Below are 25,006 nucleotides of genomic sequence, written 5' to 3'. Positions count from 1 at the left end.
GGAGGGGTGATTTTTAGAGTAATGGAGGTATATTCTCAGGTTATGCTAGTCAAATCAATTGGGAGGGATTCTGGCAGATCTAATAAGTTTGAATTGAGCAAAATTACAACCTCATATATTAATAAATCTGCCCCTAAGCATGTGTGTATCTCATCAGCAGGGTCAGATTGGAGCATTGGGGGCCCACTATGGCTGTGACACCAAAGGTACTCCTAGCAGTCCCAGGGGGAACCCTTCCAACTTCCAAACTCTGCGCCCCCACTGCATGCATGCAAATCGCCACTCCAGGCCTGCATATTAAGGGGATAATCTGTTTCTATACTCTGGCATTTAATGGGCCACTTCCAGCCCATAGGAACAGTTTTGCAGGACTGCAAAACGGATGTTCAAAAAGCTGCCACATCCCCTCAGGAAAGGGATATATCCTTGTAACCAAGATAGCTCTGAGTCTTCAACTGATAGGGTGTAAAAAAGGTAAAGAACCCACAACCAGATTGATAAAAGCGATGATTTTATTGCAGTCATATGAGTTTAATCCATAAATTGTATAACTTGAATGTAGCACGTATACAGGTATAGCACCTGTTATCCAGAATACTTGTGACATGGGGTTTTCTGGATAATAGATCTTTCTGTAATTTAAATCTTCACACCTAAAGTCTACTAGAAAATCATTTTAACATTAAATAAACCCAAAAGGGTTTGCTTTCTTAGTCTGGATCAAGTACAAGGTACTGTTTTAGTATTACAGAGAAAGAGGAAATAGTTTTAAAAAATTGGATTATTTGGATAAAATGCAGTTTATGGCAGATGGCCTTTCTGTAATTCAGAGCTTTCTGAATAATAGGTTACTCAATAATGGATCCCATACCCATACAAGTTATAGCATGAAGCCAATGTTCCCTCTAAGGGGTGCGCTCATGCGGCAGACACACACAACAAATTGTGGTGTGCACAAAGAATTTTGTGTCAAAACAATATTTTGTATAAGTGCTCTGTGCAATCAGATTTTTAGAAAAGCTTTGAATAATAAATTCCATTCTCGCTGACACTTCTATGTAAGCTTGTTGTGCTGCTATCTGATAATACAGAATAAGGTGTTGGATATGTTTTTCAGTGTTTGTTAACTTAAATTCCTAGAGGATACCACACTCAGGTCTCCAAAATGTACATACCGAAATAAGCCATGGGGAAATCTCTCTCCCTCCTCTCAGGCAGAAATACTCTATATCTCCGATTCTATTTGTGCTTCCTCCCCTTCATTCTTTATGCAGTGAGAGTGTGTGTGTGTGTATAGATATATACATATATATACAGTACTGCACAAAAGACCTTATGCAAGAAGAGGATAATTAAGCACAGGCTGTGGGTTTGACAGTCAACAGCTCCCCTCTTTGCTGCTCTTGTGTGGGCGAGAGTGGGGGTGGCATGCAGAACCCGTAATGATTCACTGCAGTATCTACTCACACGATTCAGCTTATGTAACAAAAGGCTACTTAGAAACAAACAAGTATAAATTGTGTTCATATGTCCAAAATAGAATATTACTCTACAGATAGAACAGTATGAATTATCACTAAAAAGCAATTACTGTATATGATGTAGTAAATATTTGACTAGACACTGGTTTCAGGAATCTGATGTATGCTGTGAGTTCATTAGTAATATACAGAACTCAAAATGTTAATGTAGTGCTTTACATAGAATTTTTCCGGATGAAATGTATATATGTATATATGTATACATTTTTAGTGGCCTATTATCCCCACTGACAGATTCCTAGGGGCAAATTTACTAACTGCTGAAAATTCGCCAGAGACGGCTTCGCTCACAACGCAACACTTCGCCAGGTGAAAATTCGTCAGGACAACGCTAATTGACTAAAATGCGATATATTGCAACAAATACATTACACTACACAAGCCCAGGGAACCTTAATAAAATAAAATAAAGTTGTTGTAATACCCTACACATGTGCCCACTGTATAGTTTATGTGCCATATGTTAGGAAATGTAGGGGGGGAAGCCAGGTACCCTACACTCTTTTGCAGCTTATCACCCTGAAAAACTGAAAAGTTGCCAGCGTTTTTTGGGAGAAAATTCGCCTGGCGTTAGAATGAAGATATTGAACAGCAACAATTTAATATAGTGAGACAATTATACAGTATATATGAAATAATGGGCCAGATCCAATTCAGTGAGAAAATGGTTTATCACATGAAAACTCAAGGACAAGATGCAATTTGAGATGCAATTCAGAAAAACTTATCTCACTTTTTATCACTCACTAAAATTAAATATGCCCAAAAGTAAGGTAATATAGAATATGCTGGGTTGTGTTGTGTTATGGCACACAATACACAGGCTGGGTTCAGTGTTTTTTATAAGCTGGACTGGCAACAAAGATAGGTCATATGCAATTTTAAGTTTGGGGTCCCTACAGGCCACACACTTAGCCAAATCTATGCATACTAGGAACATACTGGAAAGAAACACCAAAATGGAAATAAAAAAATGGCTTTCTTTTAAGTGGCTGAAACCAGAAAGTATTGGTGGGTGATGCTAACTATAACAGTAGGTGTGGCTTATGGTTGTGAGAGGGGGTTGTTTCACCATGTTACACTTGCCACACACCTTTTTCATCCCAACTCAAGCCCCGATTATGATCCTTCAAAGACAAGTCTATGCTGAAATGATTTTATTGGAAACTTGAAATGTTATCTGCAAAGAGGCATAAGCACTGTCATTTCTGTTAATCTATTTCATATATTGTTTTACCAACAGCCCAAGTCATAGGCAGTCATGTTTCTTGAGTGCAGTCTAAGAAAATCTGCTGGGTGCTTCAGTTGACACATCTAATAATTTAATACTATTAAATATTTGAAAACTGAACCCGAAGGACTAGATTTTGATGGGAAGATGAAAGCAGAGCATAATGGTGACATGTGCACCAATGTGCACAAAAATAAATGACTTATTGGCCTTGTTTCTATTATCCTGTGATTCTAAGGCTAGTGCCAGACGATCCAGGCTGAGAATCCACTGCCTTGCTGCGCCCTTAGCCTTTGAACCGAGGGTGGATTTAATCTCAAAATTTAAAATGTCACGTTTCGGTGCCAAAACCCACCACGTCTGCCTGCACCCAAGCGGAAACAATGATCCCGTGTGCAGGCAGACCAACAACGGAAGAGCAGCAGGGCAGCAGATTCTCCTCCAGCTCATATGCAAAACCCTGCTTCATCTAAATAAACCATTTTCATAAAAATATAGTTTTTTTTTATTGGCCAATAACTGGATAGGTAAAAGTAAACTAGATACATGGGCTTTTGCCCAGCAACTAAGGAAAAGGAGTAAGTGTAGGGAACTGAAGCCATATGGACATTTTAAACCTATGGGTCCCTACAGTATATTATTTTGAAAATGGTGTATTTATATGAAGCAGGGTTTTACATATGAGCTGTTTTGTGCAATATATTTTTATAGACACCTACATTGTTTGAGGGGTACAGTTTTCCTTTAAGAATTGTCTTTTCTGCTGCCGCCTGGCAATGTACACTTGTGTGCACACACACAAATTTGAGGCCAATGCACACAACAAACTGTGGTGTGCACAAATAATTTTGTGTGAAAGCACAACGTTTTGCATTAATTCTGACAATGGAACAGTTTTAAAAAAATGCGCACATAATTTTAAAATATGCACACAGAATAATTTTTTTGCACACAGAGAAGGAATTAGAGAGAACATTGGTTGCAGGCAGTTGCAACACAGCTCTCTTGGCATCTCCTTCTAAGGACTATAATGCCTTACAGATACGCTATACTCAGTTGGAATATGGTACAGTCATATGGTCCCCTGCACACTTTTAGTCAGGTTCAGTCCATCAAACTTAGGCATGCTGACCAGCCTGTTTCCTAAAGTCAAGAAGGCATCTACTGTTGCAGCCTCCAGAGAACCACTCCCAGCATTTCCTTTCTGCCAACTACCCCAAGTGTTATAAGTATGAAATAGAACGAGAAATTGCTTCAACAATAACAATAAAATTTCAATTTATTGAATAAATCTCACTCCACCAAGCTTACCTACTTGCCAAAAAGGCTGTTACTTGCTGTTTCTCCCATCTTTATAATCTTTTCATACATAACTTTATATAAAATGAACAAAAATAGTCACACATCTTATAGGAATACTTCCCATTTCTGCTTATATGTGAAAAGGCTTGAAAGTGAGCAGGTATGGAACGGGTGGGGAGACTAGGCCAGGCACCAAGCCAAGTAGAAGTTTCCTTTGGTGCCAATATGACTTGGTGCAGCTATGGGCACATTGTCTGATTGCCTGATGGGTAAGGGTATTTGGGGGTAAAAAATAACATGATCCGGGCAAATTCTGAACCAAGAACCCACAGTTACACAATTTCATGACAGTTAACTTGGATCCTGTTTTCTGAAGACAAATTCTTCCCATATTGTATGGGAGTAGGTTTTTTCTTGTATATTCTTTATTTTTCCAAAAACATAGGTATTGTCATATATCATTACTGGACATAACGAAAGGGAATAACATTCAAAATGCAATTGTCAGGTTAATGTTGTCCATACATATTGCTATTACATTTAGAAGACACCGTATCAACATGTACATTCCTCAGTTCTATTTGGTACAATTGTGCTGAGATATACCATCACATTTTGATTATCTTGTAAGTGATGTGGTAGAGTGACTAGGAAAAGGTGGAAAAAGGTCACTCTAGCCTTTAATTTCTCCCCAGGTACTGAGATAGGCTCCAGGAAGGGAGTTATTAAACAGAGAATCGGCGCTCTGTTTAAAGACTTTAGTAGCCAGGGACTCCATTCCACAGATCCAGTGCAGAGATTGGAGTTCACCTTCCACAGGAAAGCTGTCCTGTGGAAAGGCTATTTAAATTAGATTTAATTAGAATGGGAGAGTGTGTCTCTCATCAGGGCACAGCAGGTAGGAGACCTGGCTGTGTTAGGAACTCCCAAAGGAGCTGGGAGTGCCGCCTGATCCTGCATGAAGCAGAGGGAGCCCGTGGCTGTGATTAAGAGCCAGATTTGTTGTCTGTGTGGGACATTGAAGAAAAGCCAGGAGGCTAAAAAGTTCACTCCAAGACTGTGAGTACAGGGGTGAGCCACAACAATTGTTTTGTTTGCTGGTAGTCCACAATGGGCCCAGCCTAGTCAGGGACTGCTCCAGAGTTGGAAGGTAGTGCCCAATGGGCTAGGTTTTATTTTATTATTTGTTTGAATGATAAAATGGTCACCCCTGTGTCTGTGGACAATACACTGTGTTTGTGAAAAGTGGGAAAATAAACGTGTGTTTTCCTTGAAGAAGCTGTGTGTCCCTGTCTTTATGCTCCTTTTTCCTATGCTGCCTGCCTACCATTGACTAATTCCCCCTAAAAGTTACGTGTTCAAGCCGCCAGCTTGCCATAGTGAGTAAACATTTATACATTCCTTTCAACTCCATAGTTACATAGTTACATAGTTAAATTGGGTTGAAAAAAGACAAAGTCCATCAAGTTCAACCCCTCCAAATGAAAACCGAGTATCCATACACACACCCCTCCCTACTTTTAATTAAATTCTATATACCCATATCTATACTAATTATAGAGCTTAGTATCACAATAGCCTTTGATATTATGTCTGTCCAAAAAATCATCCAAGCCATTCTTAAAGGCATTAACTGAATCAGCCATCACAACATCACCCGGCAGTGCATTCCACAACCTCACTGTCCTGACTGTGAAGAACCCTCTACGTTGCTTCAAATGAAAGTTCTTTTCTTCTAGTCTAAAGGGGTGGCCTCTGGTACGGTGATCCACTTTATGGGTAAAAAGATCCTCTGCTATTTGTCTATAATGTCCTCTAATGTAATTGTAAAGTGTAATCATGTCCCCTCGCAAGCGCCTTTTTTCCTCCAGGACATATTCAAATTATAAAAGTAGATATATTACCTCAATGCCTTGGGTTTTTGGACTTTTGATAAAAGGTAAATAACAAAATTATTCAGTAAACATATAAGTAAAAAGAAAAGGGAAGGAGTAGGAAAGAAAAGGAAACAAGAAAGAGAGACTGCCCAGTCATGGGAGTAGGTTTTGATTCATTTTCACACAGCAATTTCTTTCATATTAGACAGGAAAAATGCAACTAAGCAAATGCTTTATATGTTAGCATTAATATCATGATGTACAATTCTGTTCCTATTTTCCTTTTGAAGAATCTCTTTTGCCTCAAAACTGAGATTTATTTTCATAAAATTAATTGGGACAAAACTCAATATTCATGATAATTTCATGCTGGCATTCTGATAAGTTCAGCTCTGAAGCAGGCATCCAAAGTTAGCAGCAAATGCTGCCAAATTGAATAATTGTCCTAGCCCTACAATTACTTACAAAAAACAGCATCATCTAGCCTAATAGCACATCATGTTTATGTTTTTTGTTTTTATTTAATTTAGTTGCTAGTTTTAAGGAACTGTCTACCTAAAAAAAATCAAATCTATCTTTCAACTATTATATTGTTTAATGGGGGTTTAAGCAAAAAAAAACATATTGCTTAATGAAAAATTCTAAGCAATTTTCCAATTATATTAATTACAATTTTCTAATTGTTTCAAAATTATTTGTAAATGAAAAAACAATGCAGGCAGCATCCGTTCTCGCTTAGGTCTGTTATCAGCTGTTAATAAACAATGTTCAAAGGCAGATTGGAAATCATGCAGGAACACCAACAACTCAGTTAATGATTTTATCAATTCACTTTGATAAAAAATAGGAAAATTTGAGTCTTCTTCCGATCCCCAAAAGATTGACTGGTATGAAAAATCCTGTAGTATTGCTAATTACCAATGCTGATTGAAACCTCTTTTTGGAAGTGAAAAGGCTTTCAGGAAAGATCAACTGCTATTTGTCCTTTTATTGATTGGTTGCAGTTAATCATTCAGCAATGCTTCATTTTAATCCTCTTCCCAAGCCTTTTCCTCACTGGTATTTATTTTTCTCTTTCTAACCACAAACCACCTTAGCATCTACTGTACTCTTCTTTTCTAAATTCCAGCTCTTCATATGTATGTATATTTGTATTTATATAGCACTACTTATGTCCCCAGCACTTTACAGCAGAACAATAAACTAGGGATGCACCGAATTCACTATTTTGGATTCGGCCAAACCCCCGAATCCTTTGTGAAAGATTTGGCTGAATACCGAACCGAATCTGAATCCTAATTTGCATATGCAAATCAGGGGTGGGAAGGGGAAAAATGTTTTACTTACCTTGTTTTTTGACAAAAAGTCATGCAATTTCCCTCCCCGCCCCTAATTTGCATATGCAAATTAGGATTCGGATTCAGTTTGGCCGGGCAGAAGGATTTGGCCGAATCCGAATCCTGCTGAAAAAGGCCGAATCCTGGCCAAATCCCGAACTGAATCTTGGATTCGGTGCATTCCTACAATAAACTAATTGAACAACGTTCATTGCCATAACAAATACATGTATAAGTTTATCTTTAAAGTGATGAAGGGATATGCAGTGCAATATTACAATATATAAAAGTACACACAGGGAGGACAAGTAACATAATAAATACAATATATATATATACAGGTAAGGCATTGTCCCATAAGTGCCAGGACTAGACTAATGTTTAGGGCTCCAAAAGGTAGGATCTGAATATTTTCTTGAAAAGACTAGGAGAGTGCTCCTTGCGGAGTACAATAATAAATACAAATAAAAACAAAGTACAGTTGCAATAAAGACCAAGAGCTTAGTGCCAAACAGACAAGAGGATGGAGGTCCCTGCCCAGTAGAGCTTACAATCTAAGTGGCAGGGTAACTTACAAACACAAATAGGAGGATATTTAACACTGCTGGTTACAGTGGGTGATGTGACAATATAAGTGTCAGTTCCCAGTTTAGGTGTTATGCAAGTGCCCCAAGAGGTAGTCTTTGAGTTTATTTCTGAAGAGACTGGGGGAGGATACTCTCCAGAGAAATTTAGGGATGGCATTCCAAATGTAAGGAGTCGGCCAGGAATGAATAGAGACACAAGAGATGTAGTAAGGTGCATAGAAATGAAGGGCTTTGAAGATTATGAGGAGTTATTATTTGTTTTATGGGAAGCCATGATAAGGACTTCAGCAGAGGAGGGACTTGCACTTTTTTAGATAAAAGGGGAGAATTCTGGCAACAGTATTTAATACAGATTGTAGAGGGGAGAGAAGGGAGTTAGTAGTAGTCTAGCTGGCAGGTCTGGAGTGGGATTCAAACATGCCCTGGCATTTCAAATACACAGAGGCCCAATCAGCCCCCCACAGGTTAAGTCTATGCCTGGCATCTTACAGCAGCCCCTCTGGCATTTGCCAGAATCCACAGATTGCCATTCCCTAGTCTGGATAGGATGAGAGCATGCATGAGCATGAAAGCAAGGGACGGATTTAGACAATATTGCGTTCGAAAAAGTAACAGGTTTTGACAGTAGTGTAAATATGCAGGGACCAACTACTACTTAACAAGACTGCAAAAACTGCCAACAATGACAAACTTGTATTTGTTAGCAAATTTACAACTGCTAGTCGACAAGTATCCAATATCATACCACATCTGTTTAAACATTGATTCACCTCCAAATTAGACCACTTCTTACTGCTTCCGTCCTTTGAAGCCTTGTATCCACAATTAAATATAAGGTAAGAAAAAGGTCATACGCAGAATTACTGCAAAAATTCCAGGTGCTCTTTTATTCCACTACATGTTTCGAGCTGGCGCTCTTTGTCAAGTGTTGACAAAGAGCGCCAGCTCGAAACATGTAGTGGAATAAAAGAGCACCTGGAATTTTTGCAGTAATTCTGCGTATGACCTTTTTCTTACCTTATATTTAATTGTGGATCCAATATCATACGTAAACATTGGCATATTTTGCAGTTCTGTGCTCCTGATGTACCATCATTTCAGACACCCCCCATGATGGAATACAAGAGAAGCAGAAACTTGCGTGATCAATTAGTAAAAGCAGACATTGGGGGTTCTTTAAACAAATCCCAATGTTTTCTTCAGACTCCAAAATATGGGACCTTTCCTTGCCTACACTGTACCCAATGTAATTCAGTCATCAAACGCAGTTCATTTCACCATCCCCATACTGGTAAAAAATACGACATCAAACATTATTTCACCTGTGAATCAACATATGTCATATATCTATTGAAATGCCCCTGTGGTCTACTTTATATAGGTGAAACTACACAACAAATGAAAGACAGATTTTCTAAACACAAGTCCACAATACGTAGAAACCTGACTGCTTTACCAGTACCAGCACATTTTCACCAAGCCAAACACACCATCAGCCAATTGAAATTCCAGATCATTGACACAATAGCCATACCCAGGAGGGGGGGCGATAGACTTCTTCAGTTGAAACAAAGAGAAATGTTTTGGATACACAAATTAGATACATTATGGACTAAACAGGGATTACACCCCAGCCATGTTCATTCATATGTAGGTGGATACTCCTTATTCTAGTTATACATCTTTGCTGTTGTCACCTATTTTATTGATATGTTGATATATTTTTAACACTATCACTCATTTTTTAAGGTTATTAATGGAACGACAATCAATGTCCTGAGTGTCATACATGACTTCTGCACATGTCATTGGATCCTTTTGAATGGTGCAGAGTCCACTAGACGTCTCAGGTATGCCGTATCCATTGTCACAAACAATTACCAAATTTATGAAATCTGTATTTCATACTAAATGTATCAAAATGTTTCAAAGCCTGGGGTTTTGCATGCTTACTTTTTATATCTTTTGACACTGATAATCTATGGACACTCTGTGAAGATGGACTCTATTGATTGGACATTTTACTTGTATTTAAATGCAAATGATTTTGGATACTGGACTATGACTCACATACAATTGAGAATGTCATTATCATCTTAACGAGGGGGAGGGGTTCACAATCACCACCCCCGTTCTACCCCTATATAAGATGATTTTTGAGTATGACACAAGAGGATTGATAAAGGACCCGGAGGGGTCCGAAACGCTGCCCCTTTGTGATGTATACTTTGGGCTTTAAATAAATCACCGTTTGGACACAATTGCAACTTACAGATGTGCATCCGAATTTCTTTTGTTTTTTAGTAGTGTAAATATGGTCAGAGAAGGAAAGAGGAGACAAAGATTATCCCCAGACAACATGCCGAGTTTACAGGGTCAATGAGCATGCAATCAATAGATATAGTAAGGGGGAATTTAGATCTGGACAGGTAGAAAGTTGGTCAGTTTATGTTTGGTTAGAGGAACCATCAGCTCACTCAGTTGGAGATTGCTAGAGGGCAATAAGAGATTTGAGTCTCTATTTCAGCTGTTAATGAAGGGGTTGATATATATATTTGGGTATCATCAGCATACAGATGATATTTAAAGCTAAATGAGTGAAAGAGATCTCCGAAACACATAGCGGTAAATTTATCAAAGAGTGAAGTTCCGCCACTAGAGTGAAATTTCCGCAGCTCTCAATCCATTTCTATGGGATTTTGAAAGGCGTATTTATCAATGGGTGAAAGTTCACCCTTTGATAAATACGCCTTTAAAAATACCATAGAAATAAATGGAGAGTGGCGGAACTTCACTATTAACTTAACTCTTTGATATATATACCCCATAGTGTACAGACCAAATACAGAGCTTGACAAATTAGAGATAGGCTGCACTCTGCATATAAAAAAAAGGGTGGTTTATTGCAACAGGTCAAGGACCTACATCAACTTGCAACACCCCTACATTAAGTGGAATTGGAGATGAGGTTTTGTTAGCATAGGAGACAGCGGATGATTGATTAGCATTAGTCTGTCATTAAGAGAATGTCTAATACATAGAAGCACAAAAGTAATAATCCTATTTGGAGCTAACAACCTGGAACACAGCTGAAATTGGATTTGGAATGTATCAATTGCCAAAGAAAACGTGCATCCAAGTATAACGGTCTGTCTCTGTATATAGTACTGGAGTGTAGTGTCAGAGTTTGTCCAGTGTACACTGTTACTAGAAATGTCAGCCTTTGAAACTTCAACTGTAGAATTTACTCTTTAAATCATACGAGTAGTAGGTATGAACTCAATGGAGTAGCTTTTCCAGCCTGACCCCTCGCTTTGTCACTGTATGAAATACTGCAGTAGCTCACCTAGATGACTCAGCTGTCACTCTCACACTCAGACACCAGATGGTGCTCATCTACTGAACTATGAATGCTATCAGGGAGATGTGTGTTTTAAAACAGCTGACTAAAAATTCCACCTGGTGGTTGGTTGTTATGGGTTACTAGACCTCGAGCATAGCTGCACCTTTTATTACACTAGCCCACTAGTGTAGTTGGTTGGGGGAGAGGATTCTCTTTTCAAGTTATACTGATACAATTTAAAATGGATTTTATTATTATGGAATGCTATTTTTATTAATTCCTGGTATTTACAGTATATATAGCACTGATACCCATGCTGGCTCAGGTAGAACATACAAACATCTTGCAAATAGTATCTTGGCTGGAAATGAACCCAGAAACCCAGTGCTGTATATCCTTATAAATGGTGCTTAGTGATGTAATTTGTGACATGACTTACTTAAACTTGTGTATTATAACAAATAATGTGCCCCTTTTGTAAAATACAAGGATATTAGAAGTCAATGACCTGTATAGGCCCAAGAACAGTCAAATTATCATTTGGTTAAATAGGACACAATAGCTTTCTGGAAAATAGGTTACTCCATACTGGGACTCACTGCTGGGCTAAGTTCTGTTGGCAAACAAGGCCTGGCACCCAGGCATCAGTATAAGGAAAGATTTTATACACCACCCATCCATTTTTTGGTATATGAGTTACAGGTTCAGATACTGTTAAAATTATTTGATCAAAGGATGTACTTGATGGATGTGTCAACTACTAAATTACAGATCATAATACACAATTTCCACACAGATTTATACATGCACTACTTAAGGAACCCCTATCAGCCCCCAGTATGTTCTTTATGTGATGCTGCACAGCCTGAACTTCAGGTGACAGAATTTTGCCTGGAGATGCTCTGCTGTGCACAACCATATTGGGGCACATGAACATATTATAAATGTACTAGCTCTCTCATCATGCAAAAGGACCAGGTCACTTGTGAAGGACAGTGTCTCCAGGCAAAACTCTGCCTGATTGTACTTATGTAAGCATTTTGAATCAGCCCGAAGTTCCAATGGGGCAAAACTATTTGGGGCAATAGGTGCTCTTTAATCTTCCACAAGTATATTGGCCAGTGTTAATGCTCAATCTCAAAAGGAAATGTTCTTATTTATTATAGGGGGTCATATTATATCTAGCTTAACATGGTCCATAATTTATTTTTCTGAGCTTTAGGAACTATACACTTTATAACCTAGGGAATAATGTATTCCCTACTGTATAATATAAGCAAAATCAGAAAGGATTACTAAGCAAACGGGTTTCTTTGCTGTTCATTGCTCTGTTTATGACACACTTGTGTGCTTTATAGTCTCTCTCTCAGCAATAGGTGGAATTGTACAAATCAAAGAATTAGCATATGGCATACAGCCTCCTCGCAGTCTGGTCCAATTCTAAATAACAAATGGACAGATGGCTGTGCTGCACATTGTGTATTGTAGTGCAGTATAAATTGGATGTTATAAGGCGGTGTATTTTATTTTGAAAGAATAATTTAGTGGGATAGTTTTCTTTGAATTACAAGCTATTTAGGTATGTTTCCTTTAAAATGATAAGTGCTTAGTCTCTGTAGACCAATATTTTTGTATAATTTAGAATTGTATATATATATTCTGGGTATTTAGAAAGGTGTTTATACTGGGCTTTTAGATCATTATCATGGAGAGTGGCAATGGGAAACACAACCCGAAATTCTGTCTCAATGGTCAGGTATTATATGATAGGAGTTGTTAAAGTTCTATGAACATGGCATACATGCATACTGTATTGCTCCTATATACTTTGCCCTTGTATTTTCTTAGTACATATTTATGCATAAGTATGTTATATGATTTTAATAATTGCATGGCATCGGCTTCTATCTGTAGCTTCGGGGTTATAAAATCTCACAATTTTAAATAATATGGCACACAAATGTGTGGAGTATTGGATAGTCATCCCATTTCCCTTTTCCTGGAAAAAGGGATGTAGAAGCACTAAGAATCACCCTATGTGGCTTAATATAGAAGTAAAGACATTAAAAAGGAAAATGAGAAAGGCATTTAAAAACTACAAGCCTGTGGGGACAGAAGCTGCATTTAATGAATATAAACACTATAATAAATCCGGAAACAGCAATCCAGAAGGCAAAGAAAGGAAAATGAGGATTGCATTGCCTCTGAGGCTAAGACTAACCCCAAAAAGATTTTTAAGTATATTAATAGTAAAAAGATGCAGGTTGAGAGTGTTGCTCCTTTAAATAATGGTACCAGTATGGTTCTAACAGATACAGAAAAGGCAAATATGCTAAATCAGTTCTTTTCTTTATACAATACAATATACAGGGTCACTTCATAGCTGCACTGATGGCTCATCTCAATCTAGTCAGTGGCTGACTCAGGATATGATTCATAAAGCTTGAATAAAAATGAATGTAAACAAGGCACCAGGGCCAGATTGCATACACCCCCGGATTCTAAGAGAGCTTTGTTCAGTTTTAGACTGGCCCTTATTTCTGATTTTCTCAGACTCGCTATCATCTGATATGGTACCTATTGGAAAAAAGCTGATGTCATTCCAATGTTTAGAAAGGGATTACAATCTTAGCCTGACAATTACATGCCAGTAAGTTTGACATCTGTGGGGGGCAAATTATCACATTCAAAATGTTGTCCTAGTTAATGGCATTATGAGCAGCATTCAGCATGGCTTTATGAAGGATAGGTCATGTCAGACATATTTGATTGCTTTTTATGATGAGGTAAGTAAGATGCTGGATAGTCGGTGAGCAGTAGATGAGATCTATTTGGATTTTGGCAAAGCGTTTAATACCGTGTCCCACAAATGACTGCTTTCTAAACTAAGGTCTGTTGGGTTTAATGAAGTTGTTTGCACATGGATAGGAAACTGGCTACAGGATCGGGTGCAGAGGGTAGTGGTTAATGATACATTCTCTACTTGAACCAAGGTTCTTAAGGGCTTGGTATTGGGTTGGGCAACTTGTTCATTAATGACTTAGGGGAAGGTATTGTAAGTTATTATCCGTGTTTGCAGATGTCACAAAACTATCCAGGCCAAATAATTCCATCCAGGATGTGGCATCCTTGCAACAGTACAACAGTATCTTGACAAACTGGCAAGCTGGGCAGCTAAGTGGCAAATGAGATTCAATTTTGATAAATGTAAAGTCATGCACTTGGGATGTAAAAAATATCCAAGCCACTTATACCATTAATGGGACTGCACTAAGCAAATCCATAATGTAGATAATAAACTTGGTTGTAGCAAGCAATGCCAGTCAGCAGCATCAAGGACAAATAAGGTCTTGAGCTGTATTAAAAGAGGCATTGATTCACGGCAGGAAGAGGTCATTCTTCCACTGTATAGAGCACTGGTAAGGCCCCATCTAGAATATGCCATACAGTTTTGGTCTCCAGTGCTATCTTTTCTGAATTAGAGAAGGTACAGAGAAGGGCAACTGAGCTGGTAAAAGGTATGGAAAATCATAGCTATGAGGAAAGACTGGCCAAAATGGGGTTGTTCATGCCGGAGAAGAGGCGCTTAAAAGAGAAGGAAAGTAGTTTCAAATGTTAGGCACCCCCAAGTGAATGTATTTACTTACCTAAAACCCCGGGCCAGTGTTGCTATCAGCAGAAAACTGCACCTGCCCGGGGTTATTCCAGTGAGCACCACGGAGCAATCCTCTTTTTCTTTCTTCTCGCAGCTGCGCATGCGCATTACAGTGAAAAGCTGAACTTTAACTAAAAAGCGGGCTATTTAATTCTACTGCACATACGTATGCCCCGGGAAATTTGAAGAAAGAAAAGCCGGAAGAGGATTGCTCCGTGGTGCTCGCTGGAATAACCCCCCGGCCGGTGCAGTTTTATGCTGCACCGGCCCGGGGTTTCAGGAAAGTAAATACTTTCCTTCTCCTTTTTTTTTTTTTGGTTCAGATAAGTTTATTAGAACAAAGAATACACAGGTAGTTAGCAGTTGTACAGCGGTAGATGAGCATATATGCATAACAGTCAGACGTGCAAAACAGTCCAAACATGAGGTTAAATTACAGAAAAAAGATCAAACAGACAGTTATACATCTTCCAAAATCCATGATTGCCAAATCTTAAGATACTGTTTGGAAGTACCATTCCTCCTAGCTATGAGATCTTCTACCCTTTGCAAGTCTTGGACCGCTTTTTCCCATGCCTGATATGTAGGGGGGAGAGATGCCCTCCAATGAAGCGCTATGAGCTTTCGGGCCAGGAAAAGTAGCTTGTTAACCATTTTACGGGCTGGGGATGCCAGTGAGGTAGGTGGGTCCATACATAATATTCCTTCTCCTTTAAGGAGTGATATGATAACTATTTATAAAGGGAGCATATAATAATCTTTCTATTGCTTTATTTACCAGTAGGTATTTCCAGCTGACGCAAGGTCACCCATTCGGATTAAAAGAAAGGTGGTTCTAAATATTCGTGAGAGCTGTGAATATGTTGAAGTCTCTCCCTGATTCAGTCATACAGGCTGATACATTAGATAGCTTTAAGAAGGGGTTGAATGGCTTTTTAGGAAATACAGGGATATGAAAGCTAGCTCATAGTACAAGTTGACCCAGGGTCTAGTCCAATTGCCATTTTGGAGTCAGGAAGGGTTTTTTCCCCCTCTGAGGCAAATTGGGTGCCAGAGATAGTTTCCCTTCCAAAAAATATTTTTACTTCAGTTGTTTTCGAATAGAACATAAGAAATAATGATGTTTCATTTTCCTTCCTCTGGTGTTTCAGACTAGTGGTTTAGTAAACCAGATGCAGACTATTACAATTTCCTAAATTACTTGATACATTTTTCATCAGCATCTAGGAAATGTTATCCACTAATGAATCAATTGTAACAGCTTTTTTTAAAGGGCACCTATATTATTTTTGCTAAAAAAAAGTGCACCTCATAAGTGCTATGCTGCCCACATTGGCTCGTGTTAGGGCATAAACATGTGCCTAATGAATGAGTCGGACTCTCACTTATTATGCATTTGTGTATGCCCAATACGACTGCCTATATCGGAAGCTCCCTAAAAGTGCAGGTGACATAATGCTTTTTTTGCAAAAATAGTATTGTTTCCCCCAATGTATCTCAATGTGGTCTCCATTCTTCTGGCTGTGGAAACTATTTTTCTATGCTAGAAATAATAAAGCTAACAAAGTTCAGGGAGTACATTTAGTTGGCCAGAATTAAATAAATGTATAAACTTAGTGCACCTACACACTTTGATTGTGTTATAAGAGAACAGTACATGCATCACTTTGGTAGACATATGTCATGTGGCATATGCCCACTAGAGGGAGTTCTCTGCATAAAAATAATGGATACTATGGCACAGTGTCTGAGAAAACACTAAAGGGAAGGTACATATCTAAGTTAACAGAATGCTGTATGAGACCCAGCATGTGGGGAGAATTACAGAACCTGTGTTCAATGAGCAGGTGATAACTAGTGCAACAGGGAGTGATTGAAGGAAAGCAGAACTTCTGTGAGGAACTTGCTAATGGAGGGAGAGTTGAAAACTCCTGTGAAAAACCAGGCCTGGAAAAAAAAATTGTGCTTTTGAAATAAACAGTCTAAAGGTGGCTAAAGCTTTACCAAAAAGCCTTATGTATGCAGACAGCTAGGGAACCAGAATGTTATTGTTACACAACATTGAATATGTGAGTTCCTATCTTTATGTTATGTACTGTATGAAAACTCCATTGAGAATAAAATATGTGGGCATTTGTTTCAAGTTACCTTGGATTTCGCTGTCTTTTACTTTGACAAGTTACAGTATTACCATGTCTGCCATATGAGTGAATTCCTCATAATACCCATTTTAAAAAAGAATAAACCTAAGAAGAGATAAGAATGGACCAGTGGGTATTGTTCCACACTGTGACAGTTAACAGGAACTGTTAAAATGGACACATATATATTTCTGGAACTGTATAAAAGTGTGTTTGCGGTGCTAGGATATGTTAGTATTTATTTATATAACATTGGTATATTTTGGAGTGATTTGCAGAGATAATGTGTCATTTACTTAAAGGGATACTGTCATGGGAAAACATGTTTTTTTCAAAACACCTCAGTTAATAGTACTACTCCAGCAGAATTCTGCACTGAAATCATTTCTCAAAAGAGCAAACAGATTTTTTATATTCAATTTTAAAATCTGACATGTCAATTTCCCAGCTGCCCCATGTCATGTGACTTGTGTCTGCACTTTAGGAGAGAAATGCTTTCTGGCAGGCTGCTGTTTTTCCTTCTCAATGTTTCTGAATGTGTCTCAGTGGGACATGGGTTTTTACTATTGAGTGTTGTTCTTAGATCTACCAGGCAGTTGTTATCTTGTGTTAGGGAGCTGTTATCTGGTTACCTTCCCATTGTTCTTTTGTTTGGCTGCTGGGGGAGAAAAGGGAGGGGGTTGATATCACTCCAACTTGCAGTACAGCAGTAAAGAGTGATTGAAGTTTATCAGAGCACAAGTCACATGACTTGGGGCAGCTGGGAAATTGACAATATGTCTAGCCCCATGTCAGATTTCAAAATTGAATATAAAATAATCTGTTTGCTCTTTTGAGAAATGGATTTCAGTGCAGAATTCTGCTGGAGCAGCACTATTAACTGATTCATTTTGAAAAAAAAAATTTTTCCCATGACAGTATCCCTTTAAGCTCTTGCCCAGTGAAGCTTATAATTTAAGGTCCCAAAAAATGACAACAATGTCCTATTCCTGAAAAAGTGTCCTCAATGCACCCCCGGCCCAGTGGTACTTACAAAGACTGTGGTACTTAAGCAAAGACAGTTTTGTAGGCCATTCTGGACTGGAGGCAGAGAGACCCTTTCCACAGGCATTGAGTACTGAGTTCTCTCTCTTCATGATATTTGTACCACTGAGCTGGAGGCATTGTTTGGCTGATTGCAGCCTTTTTTTGCACTTTGCACATTACATGGGGCTGTGTAACACAGATTAAATTCAAGGAAAGGAGCAGGCCCAATAGAAAGACCATTACATCTAGTAATGGGTATGTTACAAAGCAAAAGTTAAAACATAACTTTTATTATCCCAGCAATAGAATGTATGAAAAAAATAAATATTCCCTAGGGTACAAAGTGAATCAGGAATTAACTTGCAACAGCTTGACAAATACAAGTGGGTTGAGTGGATATACACCTTTTTAAGGGGCTGGTCACCTTTAAATTAACTTTTAGAAGAAGCTATTTTGAGACAATTTGAAAATGAATCTTCATTTTTTATTATTTGGAGTTTTAAACATTATTTATTATATTTTGATCAGTATTTCTCCACTTTTAAATTTCAGCAGGTATCTTTTTGCTAGGGTTCAATTTAACTTGTGGTTTGAAACAGTTTAAACAGTGGTTTTAAAGGCAGGCAGGAATATGACTAGAGGAGGGCCGAAATAAAAAGTTAAGTAATAAAAAGTAAAATTTTAACATACTTAGCCTCTCAAAACAATAGCTGAGGAAGGCAAATAATTCAAAATCTATAAAAAAAATGACCAACTGAAAAGTTGCTAATAGTAGGCCATTCTATTACAAACTAAAATTTAACCTGAGGTTGAACCACCCCTTAGAGCAGGGGTGCCCAAAAGGTAGATTGGGATGTACCAGTAGACCTTTAGCTGGTGATCAGTAGATCTCAAGACACTGTCACCAAACATCTTGCCTAAATCACAGTCCTATTTCATTCTTTTCATTCAGATATTTTTTATGTTAAAGTTACATAAGGAATAGTTGTTTGTTAAAAATAGTAATATAAATTCTCGCATAAATCAACATCATATTTAAGTAATATTGCTAACAATGCATTTATGGATGTAGATCATATTGGGACATCATCACTAAAGTAGACCTCACATTAATAAAGTATTAGAGTACAAAGCTGAATATACATAACTCATAAATACAGAATATGAACAGTGACATGTTGCATTGCCATGTGAGAAAATCAAAAATTCAATCCTTGCATCATCAAATGTGGGGAACTATAACCATGTTCATTTGTGCATATACTGAACTTAATGTACAGGTCTAAATGTTCATAATCTTTATAACAGTAATGATCCAGGACTTAAAATAAGGTGATACAGGGCTGATTATTAAATTATGATGCTATCTGGTTTTAGAGCTGCCATGTAATGAGAATGTGTATTAATTACTAATCTACCTTGTAGTGTGATTTTATATTTTATATATACAGTATATATAGTGAGCTACTTCCTAAGCTCAGGTAACTGACAGCAGCCCAGAAGATCAGCAGAAAAGAAGGGGAGCTACTAAGGTCATCTTTGGAAGCACAGATCTATACGCTTTATTTGCATTGCTTGTGTCCCAGAATGCTGCCAGTGGGTGATGTCACACACATGCCCATAACGGGTGAGCCGTCAAACACGCTCCCTCCCGATGCAGACAGCATATTGTTGGTCAGGGGCAATTCTATTTGCAAAAAAAGGAGTATTATTTTCCCTAACTGGAGTGTGGGCTCTATTAGTTTGCACTTCCAGTAGGGGAAAACATTTTCTCTGATAGTGCCCTTTAACCCAATTGTATCCATTCTGTTGCTACACAGTTGCCTGTAAGTTCCTTATTCACTTTGGACCCTAGGGATTTGATTTGATTTTTTCCATGAAGTCTTTTTATTGCTCAGATAATAAAGGTTATGTTTTAACTTTTTCTTTGCAACATATGCATTACTAGATGCCAAGGTGGAACTCTGTGTCTTTTTATATTGGACCTGCTCCTTTCCTTGAGTTTAATCTGTGTTTGCGGTAAAAGGTCCAATAATTTATGGATAGGATAAAAGTACGGCAAACTGATTTTTGTTGGACTAATATATTTGTTTCATTTAAAGGGAAACTATAGCAGGGTCTCTATAAATATATTCAAGTCACATGAAACATCCTTTATGTAAAACACTGTTTCCTATAAATAAAGCCTTTTTATGAAAAATATTTTTCTAACAGTATGTGCCATTGGATAATACATGATTGAAATACTGCCATTTTAAGTCTGTCTCACACTCAACCCAAGGGACAAAGCTGGGTCTTTTAATTTTTTACTCCCACACTTCTTTCTGTTACAGGTGGTCAGTAAATGACACAATAATGGATCATGGAAAAAGATGGAAAGGGTAATTTTTTACTGATATGTGTATGCCAATGTAACAAGTTTCTTTAAATGGTAATTTATTATGATTGAAATTATCTATCAGTCGTGTTTTCATTCAGACGATAGTCATGATAAATGTAGTGCAAACAAGGCCTATGTATATTGGTGGTGAATGGTCATGTGCAAGATTAGGTTACTAGCCCCACTATGGCCCTTCATGGGGCACACAAATGGCATTATACTGTACATAGGAACACTTTTAATATGTATGAATTTAGGCCCTGGCTGCTTTAACAACACACTTCTTCTTTATATATATATATATATATATATATACAATCCAAAAAGCTCCTAACGCACACCGTTTGAGACCAATCTCTGGGTGCTACCATTCACAGTAAGCCCTCCATGTTTAAATAGCTAAAAACATATCACTCACCAGTTCATACACGCCCACATGATCATGTGACTGTGAAGAAACTACATGATTTTTTGAAACAGGATTTTCCCAAGTGCCCAGTCTTATATACATTACCTAAGGTTCATAAGAGCTTAACCTTGCCCCCAGGGTGACCGATTGTTTCGGGCCGAGATTCACTTTTGCATCCAATTGGTATATATCTAGGTACACTATTGCAACCTGTAGTGAGAGAGACTCCTACATACTTACGTGACACACCACACCTACTAGATAGTATCAAGGATTTGCCTTTCGCACAGGATACAACATATTTTTTGGCCAGTATGGATGTGGTAAGTCTGTACTCCACACTTGGGGGGTATGGAGGCCATAAAACAATCCTTCCAAGAGTCCTCGTCCTACAGTGGTCCATCGATTTCTTTTGTATTCGAGTTATTAGAATTGGCATTAACTTTGAATTATTTCTTTTTGAAAACAGTTTCTACTTACAGATCTCAGGGACGGCAATGGGGGCAGCCATGGCGCCTTCATATGCCAACCTGTTTATGCACCAATACGAGCAATGCCATATTATGCCTAGATTTAGTGAAGAACTGTTTTTCTTTAAACACTATATCGATGATATGCTCATTATTTGGCAAGGCTCTCATGATGAGTTCATCGAAATGGTTAATGAGCTCAACACATTGGATAGTCCGGTTAGATTCACTTATGTGATTCACCCTTTAAGAGTCCAGTTTCTTGATATTGAATTGGTGTTATCCAATGGGTGCCTGGACTATACCTTATTTAGAAAACCGACGGATAAAAATGTGCTTTTAGATTATAATAGTTGTCACCCAGACCCAATGAAGAAATCCTTGCCCATCTCGCATTTTTGCAGGGTACTCCGCAACAACTCTCATAAGAATTGTGCAGAATATCAGCTAGATGAGATGTGGTCCCGCTTTAAAAAGCGAGGATATCCAGATTTTACAAAAGTGCACTGGAAACTGCCAGGTGCAGGGTGAGTGAGAAGGATACACCCACTTCTGTGCGCCGCTGCAGTGACTGCCGGGTGGCCCTGCGGGGGTGCGGGCCCTGGCCCAATTGCACCCCCTGCTTCCCAGGTAGTTACGCCACTGACTACTTCCTATAATACCTGTGCTAATATTACTAATAACTGTGTAAGGGACCTTTGGAAGATCATTGAGGCTGACAACTCTTTAGGGAAAATTCCCCTGATGATGTGTTACAAGCAAGGGACCAATTTGAGAGACCTTCTTGTTAAAAGTGATCCAGTAAAATGTTATTCCAAGAAATTGAGAGGATGGTTAAGTGGTGGGAAACCTGGTTGTTTGAAATGCCCGAATTGCACATCTTGCAGATATATGACACCAGGAACATTGTTTCTTCAACCCGAAACAGATAAACGACTTTCCATTAGACATCATATTACCTGTACCACTACTCATGTGGTGTACTTAATAACATGTCCTTGCGGGCTAACTTATGTTGGAAAAACTGATAAAACATTATGATTGAGGATGGATGAGCACTGCTCCGCAATCAGTACAGCCTTTAAAGACAACACAACTAATAAACCAGTTGCCAAACATTTTTTTAGAAAAAGGACACGGACTACCCACGTTCAGATTTATAGCCATAGACCACATCCCCCCTTTGAGGCGGGGTGGTGATAGATCGAAACTACTGTTGCAACGTGAATCCTTTTGGACACTGAACACTATTGCTCCTTCAGGTCTAAATGAGTACTGTTCTTGTCTATGTTTCTTAAATCAATGTTAATTGTTACTTTTGGTTATTATATACTATGTTGCTAATCAGCACTACTATGTTTCTTTGTATAATAATCTGGGTGTTTCATTTAACATGTTTATGAGTAACATTTTGTTTTTATACATTTTAGTAACAAGGTAAAATCTGTTCCTAAATTCAGGTTTTGGGTTACTTCACAGTCACATGATCATGTGGGCATGCACGAACTGGTGAGTGATATCTTTTTAGCTATTTAAACATGGAGGGCTTACCAATGCTGTGATCAGGGTCTTGATAAAGGTCTTAGGTTTAGACCGAAACGTTGACCGGTTCTTTTTAATGTAAACCAATAAAAATTGAATTTTAACCTTTTTTGCTAAATCCTGGTGTGCATCTTCATTCCTACAAAGTATATATATATATATATATATATATATATATATATATTTATATATATCAAAAAATGGACGGCACACCGCTACCCAATTACTCCTGGTTGCACGGTTTAAATATTTGTATATGTCCATAAAAAGAAACCAGCAACTACAGGGTATTATTGAAAACTACTCAAGGCCTTGAGAAAGGTCCCAATAGGGACCGAAACGTCACGTTGGCTATACATGCTTTTCTTCAATACACTTTTTTGATTTTTCAATAATACCCTGTAGTTGCTGGTTTCTTTATATATATATATATATATGAGGAAGGTCCCTGCGTGGACCGAAACGTCACGTCGGCTTTTCATGTATATTTGAATACACTTTGCTTTGTTACACTGAAATCCTGGTGTTGCTGGTCTTCCTTTGAGTATATATATATATATATATATATCCATCTTTATTAGGTTTTGTATGCAAATTACACTAAACAATGTATAATGCACATATTCTTAATCACCCTTGCATATGTTTTATAGGAAAAGGAAGAAAGGAAAGACCACCATGATGTCCTGTTTTTGGCCACCTACCCTGTCCCCAGTCACAATTTCTGTGGGGAAAGCTTTGTATCTGTTCGGAAAATCTACCTGCCATAGTCACGTTGTGGTGCCGTAACACTCTGCCATTTTTGGCAATTCAAATACTTGCAAGGTCCTCTGTCACTGATTGTAAGTGTCTGCATGTATTATCCATTACAGAGTGTGCTGTGCAATACATGTGGTTGCTGACAGGGGGTTTTAAGAGTACAAAAACTGCCAAAATGGTACATTTATTTGAGAGACAGGGGTCACAGGAGAGTGGATTGCTATAGCTTTGTGAGGTAACCTTGCATTTTAAATATGTATTTTATGATATTTAGCTAGTCAGATTACCTTTTCTCAAATATATACTATCTACAAGCAAATGACAAGCAAGCAGGAGTTTTTTCCTATGCTACTTTTCCATTGTCTTTTCTGGCTGTCGTATATTTCTTGCTGACATGATGTATTAGAATGCACCTACCTATGGGCTCCTGCTATTATTCACTGCACTAACTATTGTTTTGTGTATCTTCAGCATCATTATTGTCACTTTGTATGGCTTATTTTTCTATTTAGGCTACCTTATTCATATTCCAGACTCTCGGTCAAACCACTGCCTAGGTACATTTTTTCCTTGCAACCGGATAGTTGGTGAAACTCTACTAAAACTAAAATGGAGAGCTGATAAATAGAAGTAAAAAAGACCACTTTCAGACTGTCTCAAAATAATACTGCCTACATGCTATACGTTTGGTTGCCACCTTTTCTGGAAAAAAATACCGGCCTTCCTATAGATTTTTCTTTTTTTCCCTATTAATAACATTGGAATCAACCATCACTTTTACCGGCCAGGCCAGTAAAATACCGAATCAGCTATTTTGGATTCCAGCCGTACTCCCGAATCCTCCAAATACCGAACCGAATCCGCATATGCAAATTAGGGGTGGGAAGGGGAAAATATTTTTTTACTTTCTTGTTTTGTAACTAAAAGTCACAAATTTTCCTCCCGCCCCTAATTTGCATATATGGCTGGCACCTTTTCCTAAATTTACCGGCTGGTTGGGGGCGGGAACAAAAAGGGGCGGAGTGTGACATCAAAAGGGGTGATGTAAAGGGGGCGGAGACTTCAAGACAGAGAACAAAAGTTACTTTCCAGGGGATTGGGGACGGGCGGAGGGGTCTTTTTAAGGGTATTTCAAATTTACCGGCAGCTACATTGCTGGTTAATTTGTAATACTGGCCCTGGCCTTGGCAGGTGTTTTACCGGCTAGGCTGGTTAAATACTGGCCAAGTGGCAACCCTATTCGCATATACAAATTAGGATTTGGATTCATTTGGCCAGGCAGAAGGATTCGGCCAAATCCGAATGCTGATGAAAAGGGTTGAATCCTGGCCGAATCCCAAACCGAATCCTGGGTTCAGTGCTAGTAAAAATGACGGTTGATTCCAATGTTATTAATAGGGAAAAAA

The 25,006-nt window shown here is 38.3% G+C and overlaps 1 long non-coding RNA gene across 1 annotated transcript; it reads left to right on the top strand.

The window, feature by feature from the left end:
• Positions 1-5,073: 5,073 nt before the first annotated feature.
• On the top strand, positions 5,074-24,833 carry LOC121394720. Its single transcript, XR_005961969.1, has 5 exons — positions 5,074-5,133; positions 9,625-9,725; positions 20,374-20,421; positions 22,760-22,808; positions 23,495-24,833. It is a non-coding gene; the product is annotated as an uncharacterized LOC121394720 (long non-coding RNA).
• The last annotated feature ends 173 nt before the right edge of the window (positions 24,834-25,006 follow it).

Source organism: Xenopus laevis, chromosome 1L (genome assembly GCF_017654675.1).
Source record: "Xenopus laevis strain J_2021 chromosome 1L, Xenopus_laevis_v10.1, whole genome shotgun sequence".
NCBI lineage: Eukaryota > Metazoa > Chordata > Amphibia > Anura > Pipidae > Xenopus > Xenopus laevis.
This window is presented reverse-complemented; position numbering and strand designations above follow the sequence as displayed.